This window comes from Palaemon carinicauda, chromosome 20 (assembly GCF_036898095.1).
Source record: "Palaemon carinicauda isolate YSFRI2023 chromosome 20, ASM3689809v2, whole genome shotgun sequence".
NCBI classification, from domain to species: Eukaryota; Metazoa; Arthropoda; class Malacostraca; order Decapoda; family Palaemonidae; genus Palaemon; species Palaemon carinicauda.
In genome coordinates this window covers 115113227-115129363 of record NC_090744.1, presented here as the reverse complement: position 1 = coordinate 115129363, position 16137 = coordinate 115113227, and the positions used below count along the sequence as shown (strand labels likewise).

The following is a 16137-nucleotide window of genomic DNA, read 5'->3' as shown; positions in this document are numbered from 1 at the left end:
CCTTTTAGCTCGGAAAAGTTTCCTGATCGCTGATTGGTTGGACGAGATCATTCTAACCAATCAGCGATCAGGAAACTTTTCCGAGCTAAAAGGGCACCGCTGCGAGTCGGTGCAAATCTGCCTCGATAAAAGAAATGGACTATAGGATTGGGCACCCGGGATTAGGCCTACAGGGTTACGTTTTTTGCTATGTGTTAACCAAATTGGTACATTACCGGGTATCAAGTACAATTGGTAGTCCACATATATAAAAAAATATGTTAAATTTTGGTACTTTCTACTATATTTATCAATTATAAATCTATGAAATCTGACTTGAAATAATCATATGGAGGAATATGGTAGGCATTCTCTGTCGGCTTCTACTTGAAGTCATTTTAGGAATTCTACCTTTTCCGTTTATCCTTCTTAATGCGAGAGTCCATATGTCTCCTAGGAGAAATATACTAAAAGGATTTTAGGACTTTTCTAGCGATTATTTCGTGCATTTTCAATTGGGCGTAGACTTACTTGTTTTCGCGTTAATTTATAGAAATTTTAAATTGATTGTGTTTAGGTAGGCAGAGAGAAAACGTGATAGAGATATGCATAGTTTAATAGAATTATCGTTAGCTACTTGAATTATTATTATTATTATTATTATTACTACTAGCTAAGCTACAACCCTATTTGGAAAAGCAAGATGCTATAAGCCCAAGGGCTCCAATAGAGAAAATGAACCCAATGTGCAAAGGAAACAGGGAAAAATAAGATATTTTAAGAACAACTACTGTAATGAGTTAAAAAAAAAATTAAAAATAATAACAGAAATAGTAAATTTAAAAACCCCAAGTAAAGAGGTTGCCCGGTATATTGGAGAGCTCCTTGAAGTTAAGAAGCAAAAGTATACAAGTTGTGCACCTACTACGCTCCATCTAGTAGTCTGCCCACAATCAGACTCAGTGTGTTGTGGAGAGAGCAACGAGGAACATGGAACCTGGAATTAGGGGATTATAATCTTGAAAATTCGTGCTTGCTAAGTCGTCTGCAGGAAGTTCCCATTGAGCATTTACTACCAAAGAAATGAGTCGAAGAAAATGTAACTATATATACACGATCAAAGATAGTGGTTTTGTCTGTACTGTGTGCAGAAAGGGTTTCCGTAATATTCACGGTATCAGTGAGAAGAAATTGGCCAATGTTTTGGCTAAAAAAGTTCCCGCAATGGAACACATATTCCAGTTAAACGACTTTAATATTGTCATAAAACCCCTAATGAAAGACACTTGTACAAGTAGCGATAATAAACCCCTAATGAAAGACACCTGTACAAGTAGCGATAATGCCAAGGCAAGCGTTTCTGTGAACCAAGAAATAGGGAAGGTCTTGGGTAAGTGTTCCTTCTCAATGTTTTTTTTTTTTTTTTTTTTTATCAAATTATGGTAATTGTGTAGGAGACCTCCGCGCTCGATTTAAAAGTTTCTAAAAGTAGAAAACGAAAGAAAACAGTAAATTAGAGCTACAGTTACCTTGAAACTGTGAGATAATCCTCCTACAACCACCTAACTCTTACACAGAAAATGTAAGCATAAACCTACTACTACAATTATGGGGGACCCCAGTGGGAAGCGGGGTTTTTGGGTGGGGGGAGGAGGAGAAAAGTGATTTTTCGGGGCACTACCGAACCTAATACAACTACCCTACCCTGGGGGCCATGTACCCCTACCTAGGCCTACCGGGGGGGGGGGGCTCCGCCCCCCCTGCGACCCCCCCTTAAGGCCACAATAATTTTCAGGGCACCACCGAACCTAAGACACCCACCTAACCTAGCCTATGGGGCCCTGTACCCCTACCTAGGCCTACCGGGGGGGGAGGGCGTCATAGTGCACTAGTTTGTCTGCGGATTATAGTGGTTACAGGGCTCATTTGAGCAAAAATAAGACACAGTCAACAATAACAACAGACTTAGAAAATTCAGGGAAGACAAGAGTAGCGTGAGTTTGATCGTCGATATTTCGACTATTAATGAGGTTACACAACGTTAACGTAAACTGCAAACTACCACATACCTTACTGTTATGGTGTAGGTGGATACAAATCTGCTGCTGCCAGGAGGAAGTGATGAAACCACACTACGATCACACCGGAATGCTAATTTGTTGTAATCTATACGGCACACATTTTCACAATTAGGGCACTTTTTCTCTGCCAAAATCAAACCATGACGTTGAGCAAATGCAATTAGCAAATAAAATTTCCCTGAATAATGTACACAAAAATCCCCATAAGAAATAAAGCAATTGTCACAAGTGACACAGTCGGAACGGGATGAAGGTCCTGCTAATTGCTCCATACTTCACGGCAAAATGAGCTTTTCAGTTTGAAGGGAGATCCGAGACGTGCAAAAATATTCCTCCGCGGAACTTCACGTAAACTGTGGTAACTGGTGGAAAAATAGCAGGGATAAGTGAAGTAATAAGTGTCAGCATTGGCTAGATTTGTAAAAACCGCCATGATTGGTTTTCAAACAGTGTGACGTCAAGAAAACACCTGTTATTGATTAGAATAGCATTGAGAACTAGTCTGCCATACGCAGTAAGGCGGTGAAACAGCTCATTTTAGCCAAGACATCACACAGTAAACAAAAACAAACACTTAGAAAAAATCCAAGTGAAACATAACTATACACACGAATATCTTCGTTAAATAGAAGCTGCTCATATATTGACTATTATATAAGCGTTCTATATGATATAATAGTGAATTGTAGGTGTTTAAATTCTTCAAGATCTTCCGCGGAGCTCTCCTACACATTTACCCAAATTATTACTGGTATCGATTTATCGGTAATAGTTTACAACACCACGCTCTCCATTTACTCCAATATAATGTAATCCTGCAGTTTTCACCTTCTTGCACAGTAATTAGGTGGTTATCTAAATTCTGGGAAAGCAATAATTAGCAAGATATGTCGAAGAGGGGGGAAGGGGTTATAAAAAGAAAATAGCTCGGTTTCCTCACTAAACGACTTGGAACTGACATGTCAACATCGTCAACCAAACAGAATTCGTGATGCCAGCGTACATAAACAGAAGTTCGTGATGCCAGCGTACATTTGATATACTGTATATTCAAAATATACTTAATCAAAAATTGAGTGATTACTCAAAAGTGTCACTATTTTTAAATTGCATATTTTATGGACACTTTTGAGTAATTAATAAATTTTTAACTAAGTATATCAAATGTACGCTGACATCAGGAACTTCTGTTTATGTACGCTGGCATCACGAATTCTGTTTGGTTGACGATGTTGACATGTCAGTTCCAAGTCGTTTAGTGAGGAAACCGAGCTGTTTTCTTTTTATAACCCCTTCCCCCCTTTTCAACATATCTTGCTAATTATTGCTTTCCCAGAATTTAAATAACCACCTAATTACTGTGCAAGAAAGTGAGAACTGCAGGATTACATTATATAGGAGTAAATGGAGAGCGTGGTGTTGTAAACTACTGTATTACCGATTTATCAATTTTAGTACAGTATTAGCCTACAGTTATGTGTGTGTGTTTTTTTAACTTGATTACTGTAAGAGCCATTGTACATGAGGTGCCAGTTCCTCGCGGTTTGCATGAAAAATGGACACCAGCTAATCTAAACCTCCCCTCCTAACCCAACCTACAAGCCATGTCCATACCTACTTACCTAATGTTAGGGCTAACCTGCCCCTGCAACCCCCTTATGCTGCTGTATTCTTTGTCGGCCGACATCATGCATACACCCCTTACTGTAATCTAAATCTAACCATACACTACTACTGTAAACCCTAACCTACTGCAATCGATTGTAAACCCTAACCTACTGCAATCGATTGTAAACCCTAACCTACTGCAATCGATTGTAAACCCTAACCTACTGCAATCGATTGTAAACCCTAACCTACTGCAATCGATTGTAAACCCTAACCTACTGCAATCGATTGTAAACCCTAACCTACTGCAATCGATTGTAAACCCTACCCTAGTGCAATTGATTGTAAACCCTAACCTACTGCAATCGATTGTAAACCCTAACCTACTGCAATCGATTGTAAACCCTAACCTACTGCAATCGATTGTAAATCCTAACCTACTGCAATCGATTGTAAACCCTAACCTACTGCAATCGATTGTAAACCCTAACCTACTGCAATCGATTGTAAACCCTAACCTGCTGCAATCGATTGTAAACCATAACCTTGTGTAATCGATTGTAAACCCTAACCTACTGCAATCGATTGTAAACCCTAACCTGCTGCAATCGATTGTAAACCCTAACCTAGTGCAATCGATTGTAAACCCTAACCTAGTGCAATCGATTGCAAACCCCAACTTAGTGGAATCGATTGTAAACCCTAACCTACTGCAATCGATTGTAAACCCTAACCTGCTGCAATCGATTGTAAACCCTAACCTAGTGCAATCGATTGTAAACCCTAACCTAGTACAATCGATTGCAAACCCCAACTTAGTGGAATCGATTGTAAACCCTAACCTACTGCAATCGATTGTAAATCCTAACCTACTGCAATCGATTGTAAACCCTAACCTACTGCAATCGATTGTAAACCATAACCTAGTGTAATTGATTGTAAACCCTAACCTGCTGCAATCGATTGTAAACCCTAACCTGCTGCAATCGATTGTAAACCCCAACTTAGTGCAATCGATTGTAAACCCTAACCTAGTACAATCGATTGCAAACCCCAACTTAGTGGAATCGATTGTAAACCCTAACCTACTGCAATCGATTGTAAATCCTAACCTACTGCAATCGATTGTAAACCCTAACCTACTGCAATCGATTGTAAACCCTAACCTACTGCAATCGATTGTAAACCATAACCTAGTGTAATTGATTGTAAACCCTAACCTGCTGCAATCGATTGCAAACCCTAACCTGCTGCAATCGATTGCAAACCCTAACCTACTAAATCTTCTCACTTCTAACCTCAAATGTCTTCTAACTTAACCCGCCCTACTTAAGCTAAAACTACCTATGTGAACCTTATAACACAAAGTTAAATTAAATTTTCAATTTTGAATAACCATAGGTGAATGTGATCTGTAATGTTTTTCTTATGTTTAGCCACCACTGTTTTTTTTTATCAGTTTATAGATCTTATTGGATTTAAAGATGACACTAGAATTTAGTACTACAGGTATTCTTATGATAAATGCAAAGAAACGTGATCACAGTTTTGCAATGTGACAGACTATGTTTGATGCTCATAAGTCAGTTTGATGATGATACATATTTCTGTTACATTACCACATTATAATAGTTATTTTCCTACAATATACTACAAAAATTATTGAGAAGTCTTCAAAATTAATTTCGTTAAGAGAGCTCTTATTAAAGTTTTTATACATTCATATTACTTGCAAATATTATATGTTATTACTATGAATTTCTTTTAAGTTTTTAAATTAACGGATTTGATTCTATATGAAATGAGATAAAAATCATTTAAATAGTTCTGGAAAAATAAAATAAGGTTTTGTTAAGGTTGCAAAAATGTTATGTTTTTTTGCTATGTTTACTTATGGTGCTTTTTGCCCATATCAAATCTCCCATTTTATATATCTTTCATACATGTTCTATAATTTTGGAGAACAAAAATAAAAGATTAAGCCACAATAACATCTGACCTCATATTTTTTTCTAGCAAGTTGCATTGAAGGACAACAATTCAAATTTAAAATGACACTTGAAATTAGATTCAAGCCAAGAAAAGTAACTTTCATTCACCAATCAATGAAAAATCTTACTAAAAACAAACCTGGTTATAAATTTATGGGATTAAGTTTTAGCAGTAATTGAATTTTGTTCCGTAACTGGAATACAAACATACACTATTTATTAGGGGTTATTATGAGCCGTTAAAATTTAGCATTGGCATGCAGGAGAGCACTTGCAAATTGGAGAGCGCAGGTGCGCAGGAGAACGGCACTACGCACGAGAGCGCTGCTGGGCAGGAGAGCGCTGAAGGATAGGCGAGTGCTGCCGAATGTCGAGCGCTGGTGCGTGGGCAGCTGAGGGTCCTTAGAGCGATGAGGTTGCATTAGTTGGCGAACAGGAGGTTGCTGGCAAACAAAAGATCGCTGGTGAGCTGGCTGTGGCATCGATGGACACGGAAGCACTGAAGAGCACTGGCGCGTGGGCGAACGATGTTGGTTTTGAAGGGGCTGTAGTGCTGGAGGGCGCTGACGATCTTTTGGTGAGCGCTGAAACACTGAAGGGTGCTGGCGCACTTACAAGGTGTGGCATGAGCAGGCAGGCGATGAGACGGAGACAGGAACGGCAAAGACAGGTCAGCAAGTCGGCAATGAGGAAAAACAAGAACTGGGGTTTTTCCTTCTTGCCAATCTGCTGACTTGCCTTCGCCGTTCCTGTCTCCGTCTCATCGCCTGCCTGCTCGTGCCGTACCTCGTAAGTGCGCCAGCGCCCTTCAGTGTTTCAGTGCTCACCAAAAGATCGTCAGCGCCCTCAAGCACTACAGCCCCTTCCAAGCCGACATCGTTCGCCCACGTGCCAGTGCTCTTCACCGCGTCCTTGTCCATCGGTGCCACAGCCAGCTCACCAGCGATCTTCTGTTTGCCAGTGACCTCCTGCTTGCCAACTAATACAACCTCATTGCTCTAAGGACCCTCAGCTGCCCACGCACCAGCACTCGACAATTCGGCAGCACTCGCCTATCTTTCAGCGCTCTCCTGCACACCAACGCTCTCCTACACGCCAGTGATCTCTTATGCACCAGCGCTCCCCTGCGCCGATTCTCCAACTCTCCAGCGAGCAACTGCGCAACCGCGCTCTCCTAAGCTCTAGTGCTCACCTACGCGCCAGCGTTCACCTGCGCGCCTGCGCCCTCCTGTACATTCTCCTGCGTACCCGTGCTCTCATGCGCGCCAGCGCTATCCTGCACTGTCGCGCGAAAAAAGAGTAGGACCTTCAGGCCTCTGATTTTAAAGAACGAGACAGGTCATCATCACCTCATTCCTCTATCCGCAAGCGCATTACAACGCGCCCTCCAGGGAGAGGGAAGAGCTTCACAAAAGGGTTCAGGATCCCGAAGATCTGATTTCAAAGGCGGACCCACCATCACCATCATCCATCGAGACTCCTCAAAGGGAACCATTGGCCCCCTTCTTTTCGAGGAATCTGTCTGATAGCGCTACCATCAACAACCTGCCCTGGTTTGGCGCAATGGTCAGAGCAGTATGGCATGACTTAGGGTCTGACGTACATTCCAGTTGCATCAGCAGATTAGCCTCTAAGTACCTCTTCTCCCCTGAAAAGGAAGAGAGGAGTCTCAAGTTTAGTAGCGTCCCCTAAGGTGAAACTAACTCCGGTTAGACTATCCAGGGCCGTCCCTCCTATCCCTCCCACCAGACGTACTCCTATCTCACCTCTGCTAAGGGAGTCACGCGAGGCTCGAGTTTCCTCCATTCCACCTTCGGAGGAAGTTTCGTCTTGCTCGGAGAGTTCTCACCACCCGCGGAAGTCAGGAAGGACACTCCTCTGCGGCTTTCCATTCTAGAGTCCATTCTCCTTCCTCGGAAAGGGTCTTAGGACTACAAGACTATCCTCCCAAAGTCCTCTTCAAGGTCGTCCAGGCCTTTAAGTCACATTAGGGATGCCCACGACCCACCCTCAGAAGAGCTCTCCAGGGTGGAAGGAGACTTCGCTGCTAGTCCTACTTTGGAGGGAGAGCAGAAAGAGTCGGAACATGCATTCTGGCAGGTTCTGACTCTTATCAGGGTATTGAACAGGTTTTCGGACCCCGCGATACCCCCAAAGAGGGCAAAGACACAGTCTTAGACAGTGTGAATATAGGTTGACAACGGACTTTGCAGATTTGATTAGCTGATTTGAATGTAAACAATGCATGAGATTTTAATTCACTATGTTTTTTTATTATAAATACAACACTAAGATGTGAATATTACATGCATTATTATTGGATACAGTTAAGTGAAACACCAGTTTAATCAAAATCCGTTTTATTTCAAATACAGTATAGCTGTAATTTTTTTGCCACAGTAAATGGATACACACTGTACAGAGAGAGAGCTAGGACCAGCTGGGTGTAGAGGTAGGTAGTGGCGCCCAGCGTTCCCAGTGTAAAGGAGCGCGGGCTATTTGAAATCATCGCCCAGCTTGAATTTTAATGAGAATTTTTATTTAATAGGTATTGCATTGTTCTTGGCCATCCCAATTCTGTTGCCAACTATTAGAAAGTAAATTCTTAACCCTTTTACCCCCAAAGGACGTACTGGTACGTTTCACAAAAGCCATCCCTTTACCCCCATGGACGTACCGGTACGTCCTTGCAAAAAAATGCTATAAAAATATTTTTTTCATATTTTTGATAATTTTTTGAGAAAATTCAGGCATTTTCCAAGAGAATGAGACCAACCTGACCTCTCTAGGATTTTAGAGAAATTTAAAAAAAATATACTGCAAAATGTGCTTGGAAAAAAATAACCCCCTGGGGGTTAAGGGTTGGAAATTTCCAAATAGCCTGGGGGTAAAAGGGTTAATGTTGGGTAAACAATCACCACAAAGATTTTTTTTTTCTCTTCTCCTTGGCCGTGAAAATCCAAAACAAGAAACCGCGATTAACGAGGTTCGACTGTAATAAGCTGAAAATAATGTAGATTAAAAGGATGAAAAGAGAAATGAATTAAAGAGATATGATAAACATTTAATGTAATGAGGGCTTAATTTACATACAGTGATACCTCTACATACGATCTTAATTCGTTCCAGAAACTGCTTCGTATGTTAAAACGATCGTATGTTGGAGCAAATATTCCCATAAGAATACACTGTAATTTGTTTAATTCGTTCCTCAGCCTAAAAACCCATAATAACTCCTTAATAATTGGCTACACATAATTACACATGACATTAATACAGTATAATAACATAAATATCTAAAAAACGGATAATAATAAAGAAATAATAAATAAAAAAGGTGTTTTTATGTAACACTTTACCTTAGCGACAGGCCAGCGCAGGTGTAGGGACTGCTACGCAGGAGGAGATGGAAGATCAGCGAGGAGGTAGGTACGGCGACTTTGTACGATAACGTGTACGATAACTTACACTAACTTACACTACTACGTGAACTTTAACTTAACTTAGCTTATTTTTTTTTTTTCATTTTTATAATTTTATATTTTTTTTTTACATTTTTTTTTTCTTTTCTTATTTTTAATTTTCATCACTTTCACTCGATTCGGTCTTTCTTTTCTTTGCTTCCCTTTCTTTCTTTTCATCATGATCACTAAACCTGAAGTTTCTATGGGTGATGCTTGTCGATGAAATCAACCATGTGTTGATGATATGCCAACATCTGTTTTATTTCCGCCGTACATAAGATTTGGCCTACCTCCTCGGTCTCCTTCGACTCAATCAACTGCGCTTGGAACTCATCATGCTGCATAGCTTGCAGCTCCTTGAGTTCCTCGGTGGTGAGCTCTTCATGATGCTCATCGATGAGTTCGGTGATGTCATCTTCATCCACCTCCAGACTCATGGACTTGCCAAGGGATACAATCTCTTCGACGTCTTCCTCGGCGGCAACCACAGGTTCATTCTCGGTGCCAAAATCTTCAAAATCTCTGGGAGCAACAGCATCAGGCCAATGCTTCTTCCAAGCTGAATTCAGGGTCCGACGAGTTACCCCCTCCCAAGCCTGATCTATGATCTTTAAGCAGTGCATGATATTAAAGTGGCTCCTTCAAATTTCACGCAAAGTTAAGTTGGTGCTTTGCGTGACATTAAAGCACTGCTTAAATAAGTGCTTGGTGTACAGCTTCTTAAAATTAGAGATGACTTGCTGGTCCATGGGCTGGAGGATAGGGGTGGTATTCGGTGGGAGATACAACACTTTGATGAATTTGTATTCGTCGATGATATCATCTTCGAGTCCGGGGGGGTGAGCGGGTGCATTGTCCAAACAAAGCAAGCTCTTCAAAGGCAAATTCCTCTCCTGAAGGTACTTCTTGACAGCAGGGCCGAAAACTACGTTTACCCATTCCACAAAGATATGCCTAGTAACCCAAGCCTTAGAATTAGAACGCCATACAACATGTAGCAGGTCTTTATTAATTCTATGTGCTTTAAATGCCCTAGGGTTTTCGGAATGGTAAACTAATAAAGACTTAATTTTGCAGTCCCCGCTGGCGTTGGCACAAAGCGCAAGAGTCAACCGATCCTTCATTGGCTTATGTCCAGGCATTTTCTTCTCTTCGGCGGTAATGTACGTTCGACTAGGCATCTTTTTCCAAAACTGACCGGTTTCATCACAGTTGAACACCTGCTGCTCTACGTAGCCTTCCTCCGCCACGATGCTTTAGAACTTTTTAACAAAGTCTTTAGCAGCCTAGGTGTCCGAACTCGAAGCTTCTCCATGCCAAACAACTGAATGAATCCCGGTCCGTTTCCTAAATTTCTCGAAGCAACCTCGAGACGCCTTGAATTCCTCCGTCGTAGGATCAGCTGAACTCTCCCCCGCGTCACCCCCAGAGCCCGCCGCCTTCAAGTCACTGTAGATAGCGCTGGCCTTCTCACAAATGATCGTTTCAGTGATCGTATCGCCAACAATCTCCTTGTCCTTGATCCATGTTAACAAAAGGCGTTCCATCTATTCAAGGGTAGGGCTACGACGTTTGGAAATAATCGTGATCCCCTTCGAAGGTTTCACTGCTTTAATGGCTGCCTTCTGTTTTATGATCGTCGAGATCGTAGACATATTTCGGCCATATTGTTTAGCCAGATCGCTAACACGTACACCTCGCTCATGCTTTTCTATTATTTCTTGCTTTAGTTCTAATGAAAGCATTGACTTCTTCCTTTTCTCACCACTACTACTACTTCCTGAACCAAAACTAAGCTTTTTAGGACCCATGATTATGAAACACAGAAAACAACACATGAAAAAGGAAGATAAAAAACACTGTTAATATCTGAGCGAATAGAGAACAACGACACGATGCGCACGAGATGAGAGGACTGATCAAGGTGACGCTCGATTGGCGTCCCTCCGTTGTGCTGCCGCCTAGCGGCGTCAACAACAAATCATGGTTGACGCTTTAGAGAAAATTCCATGCGTACACGTATTGTTTACTTCGTATGTAGAGCAACACTTCGGGTGTCGAGACAGAAATTTGGTCGAATTTTACTTCGGGTGTTGGAAAATTCGTATGTTAGGACATTCGTATGTACAGTAGAGGTTCCACTGTACATGTACTGTAACAAGGATTTTTAATTAAATTATTAGAAAGCTTAATGGTTGTTTCTTGCCTTGCTGAAGCCATTCTCCCATTAAAGGTCTCAGTTTTTTCCGTAACTGACATACAAACCACGCTCGTCTAGTTCCCAACGGTCGCCTCAGGATGAGATACCTCCACTGGCTACTCAAGCCCCAGTGGAATCAAGGTCACGATTCCTCGGACGTCATGATCCCTATGGGACCTGCGGAACGGACGGACCTCCGGTGGTGGGTGACAGACGAGAACCTACGAAGAGGAGTGGATCTTCTCGTCCTCCCCCCGGATTTGATGCTGTTTTCGGATGCCTCAAAGAAAGGGCGGGGGGCCCACGTACTGCACCACACGACCTCAGGCCTGTGGTCAGAATCAAAAAAGTGCCTTCATATAAATCTTCTAGAGATGAAGGCCGTTTTCTTGGCCCTTCAACAGTTCCAACAACACCTGGCGGGTCACTCTGTGGTGGTGATGAGCGACAACACCACAGTAGTGGTTTACATCAACAAGCAAGGAGGTACCTTTTTGAAGCAGCTATCCCATCTTGCAGTATAGATACTGAGATGGACCGAAGTCCACTCGATTCCACTATCGGCACGTTTCATTCCAGGCAAGAGGAATGTGCTCGCCGACAATCTGAGCAGAGCGTCTCAGATAGTGAGTACCGAGTGGTCTTTGGATCATCTAGTAGCCAGCAAAGTCCTGACTTTGTGGGGTTCCCCGACTGTGGATCTGTTTGCAACAGCCCTGAACTTAAAGCTTCCGCTGTACTACTCCCCAGTCCCGGATCCCAAGGCGCCCTGGCAAGATGCCTTCCAACAACGGTGGGACAACATCGACGTTTACGCCTTTCCCCCGTTCTGTCTGATGAGGAGGGTGCTCAACAAGACCAGAATATAGGTCAATCTTTCAATGACCCTCATAGCTCCGCTATGGCATCACGCGGAATGGTTTCGGGACCTTCTGCAACTCCTAATGGAACTTCTGAGAGAACTCCCTCCGCGACACAATCTACTCAGACAACCACATGCCAACATCTTCCACAAAGCCGTAGCTTCCCTGCGATTTCACGCCTGGAGACTATCCAGCATCTCCTCGCTGAGAGAGGATTTTCGCAGCAAGTTGCGATCAGGATGTCTGGACATCTGCGATAGTCATCCGCATCTGTCTACCAGGCAAAGTGGAAAGTCTTCTGTGGTTGGTGTCGTGGAAGGGGTATCTCTCCACTCGATGCCACTATTCCAACAATAGCGGAGTTCCTCGTGTATTTGCGGGAAGAAATGCGCCTTTCAGTCACGGCGGTGAAAGGCTATCACTTAGCCTTAAGTCTAGCCTTCAGGCTCAAAGGAATGGACATTTCTTCTTCGCTGGAACTTACCCTACTCATACGAAGTTACGAACTTACCTGCCCTCAGTCGGAAGTGAGACCTCCTCCATGGATCGTGGTTCGAGTTCTCAGGTCTCTTAAGAGACCTCCCTATGAACCATTACGCCAGGCTTCAGATCGCCACCTAACTTGGAAGACGGTGTTCCTACTAGCTTTGGCTTCAGCCAAGCGAGTTAGTGAACTTCATGGTCTCTCGTATGACATCGCCCATTCAATGGGATGGGGGGAGGTAACATTCAAATTTGTCCCTGAGTTTATTGCTAAGACTCAGAATCCGGGAGTAGCGGATCCTCGGTTCGATTCCTTCCAGATTTCGAGTCTCCGTTCTGTAACAGATGACCCAGACCATCTCCTACTGTGCCCAGTAAGGAGTTTGAGGCTATATCTCAAAAGAACGGCTGCAGTCCGTCCTCAGGTGCAAGCGTTGTTTGTTAGCACAAGGAGGACTAAGAGGAGGGTCACCACTTACATTACACCATCTCAGCATGGATTCGTAGGATGATTCATCTGTCCCTGAATCCAGACCCTCCTCCGTCACGTCACCCTAGAGCACATGATGTCGGGTGTAGCTAGGTCTCTGGCCTTCAAAAAGAATTTCTCAGTGACGCAGGTTCTTCAAGCTGGGGTGTGGAAGCGTCAGACGACCTTCACAGCCCACTACCTGCAAGACGTGACCCACAGGAGGCTCGATACGTTCTCTATCGGCCCTGTGGTGGCTGCACAACAACTGGTTTAAAACCTCAAGCTCATTATTGGACAAGTAGCAGAAGGTTGAGGGCATTGTTACCCGGTTTTAGTCTGCATGAATGAAAAGGTTCTCTGGCCCTTATTCTTTTCTTCATCTTCCCCTCTCTTGGGGAAAGCAGCATCCTGGGTTCTCTGCATAGCTAACCTCAAACCACTGCAGGTAAACCATGTTTCCTTGTGTTCCTAGTATTATGCTAATACTGTCACGTCCCCATACCCTGACGAGGTGGTATTGGGAGAGTCCTAGCCTAGTTTCCATCTAAAGAACTACAGGTCAACTTCCTAGGACGAGTCACACTTCATGATACCTTTACACACAGCTTGCGTAAGCCGCAGTTCCTTGCGTAGCAAGGTTCTAGCGAGGTGCAGTGACTCCTTATTTTTGAGTGCTGACACACTCAAATAACGAGCCCCCGGGCAAAGCCAAAAAGCCAGTACTAGCTAGGACCTCCACCCTTCCTAATGGGTGAGTCACCCCTAATAAATAGCGTGGTTTGTATTCCAGTTACGGAACAAATGACAAATTCGTAGATAATTTGTATTTTTCCTAACTATATAGTACAAACCTTTGCTATTTAATCAAACTTGACCGCCAGCCCTATCCCCCTTGAAGTCCTACCTCCAAGCAAAGTGAGGTCAAGCACAGGTGTGTGTGTGTGTGTGGGGGGGGGGGGGGTAGCAAGCTACCCTTCCTTACCCCCGCTAGCTAGCGATGAGGTAGTAAACCCTCGTTAAAATTCTAATGGCTCGTCATTTCAGCTACGCCGAAAGTAATACCCCTATTAGATAGCTAAGGTTTGTATAGTTAGGAAAAATACAAATTATCTATGAATTTGTCATTTCTTGCCTTGCTGAAGTCATTCTTCCATTAAAGGTCTCAGATTTGTATAGTTTGGAAAAATACAAATCGATTAATTTTTTTTTTTATATTTTCACTGATGTTGCAAAATTTTCACAGAAAGACATTAATCATATTATGGGAATTTGTAGTCAATGTTTTAGCCTTAGTATAGTCCAGGTTATCTTTATGAAAATATAAGTAATTGTGAATTTTTTAAAGATTCTATGTAACATCACTTTACCCTTTTACCCCCAAAGGACGTACAGTACTGGTACGTTTCACAAAACTCATCCCTTTACCCCATGGACGTACCGGTACGTCCTTGCAAAAAACTACCATTTAAATGATTTTTGCATATTTTTGATAATTTTTTGAGAAACTTCGGGCATTTTCCAAGAGAATGAGACCAAACTGACCTCTCTATGATGAAAATTAAGGCTGTTAGAGCAATTTAAAAAAAAATATACTGCAAAATGTGCTTGAAAAAAAATAACCCCTGGGGGTTAAGGGTTGGAAATTTCCAAATACCCTGGGGGTAAAAGGGTTAATTTAGACTGAACATGATGCATTTTTTATCTAGTAGAGTAAGGAGCACTACTGAAAACTCCATTATAATTGTCTGTTTCTAGTTTCATTATGTTTAGTGGGTCAATATTTTTGACTGGATTCTGATCGGTGGCTTTTGTGATAGTCCCAGATTCGAAGAGATGAGTAGCTTTTCTACAGTTATTTTTACTGAAGGTTTAGAATCTTGAATGATTAGGCTATTGATGTATGAATTAAATTCCTTTTTTTTTCCAGTGTTCTTACAAGACAATGGGACGAGAACACTTCTTGCGTCACATCAAAAACGTTCATCAAATTCATCGACCTTTCAAATGTGATATTTGTGGGAAAGCTTTCAAAAGACAAGATGCCCTTAGGTAAGCCTCTGCATTTGTAAGAATATGAGAGCTTTTAATTAACTCTTTTACCCCCAAAGGACGTACTGGTACGTTTCACAAAACTCATCCCTTTACCCCCATGGACGTACCGGTACGTCCTTGCAAAAAAATGCTATTTAAAATTTTTTTTTTGCTTATTTTTGATAATTTTTTGAGAAAATCCAGGCATTTTCCAAGAGAATGAGACCAACCTGACCTCTCTATGACAAAAATTAAGGCTGTTAGAGCAATTTTTAAAAATTATACTGCAAAATGTGCTTGAAAAAAAATAACCCCTGGGGGTTAAGGGTTGGAAATTTCCAAATACCCTGGGGGTAAAAGGGTTAATTGACTGATAATACAGAAGTTTTCTACAATTTATTTAATTTTTTTTTTTTTGCAAAATTCAACCAGTGCTTACCTCTTAATTAAGATATTTTGAATTTGGATTTATGTAATTTGGTCTATATAACCCAGCGCTGGGGCCTGTGAGGCTTTGTAGCACTTGAGTGCTACTATGGGGAAAACCTTGCTGTTACACTGAAGTAGAGGTTAGACAGCAAGATCTAAGAAAGAAGGAACAGTGGTAAAGTTGAAGGATATCAAGTTAGTTCAGCTAGGTACTGAAGGAATGCTGTAAAAACCCTTTAACCCTTTTACCCCCAAAGGATGTACTGGTATGTTTCACAAAACACATCCCTTTACCCCCTTGGACGTACCGGTATGTCCTTGCAAAAAACTACTATTTACATTTTTTTTTTTATTTTTTTTATAAGTTTCTGAGATATTTCAGGCATTTTCCAAGAGAATGAGACCAACCTGACCTCTCTATGACGAAAATTAAGGCTGTTAGAGCAATTTGAAAAATATATACAGTACTGCAAAATGTGCTTGAATAAAAAATAACCCCTGGGGGTTAAGGGTTGGAAAGTTCCAAATAGCCTGGG

The 16137-nt window shown here is 42.0% G+C and overlaps 1 protein-coding gene across 2 annotated transcripts in view; it reads left to right on the top strand.

Annotated features, from left to right (window-relative positions):
* Positions 1-16137, top strand: part of LOC137614396 (uncharacterized) — a 175460-nt gene that overhangs the window by 120639 nt on the left and 38684 nt on the right. The window contains exon 2 of one of the 2 annotated variants that reach the window (XM_068344193.1): positions 15069-15190. The exons of the other annotated variant lie outside the window; for it this stretch is intronic. The gene's annotated coding sequence lies outside the window, so the exon portion shown is untranslated. The remainder of the gene's footprint in view (positions 1-15068; positions 15191-16137) is intronic. 2 annotated transcript variants of the gene reach the window in all.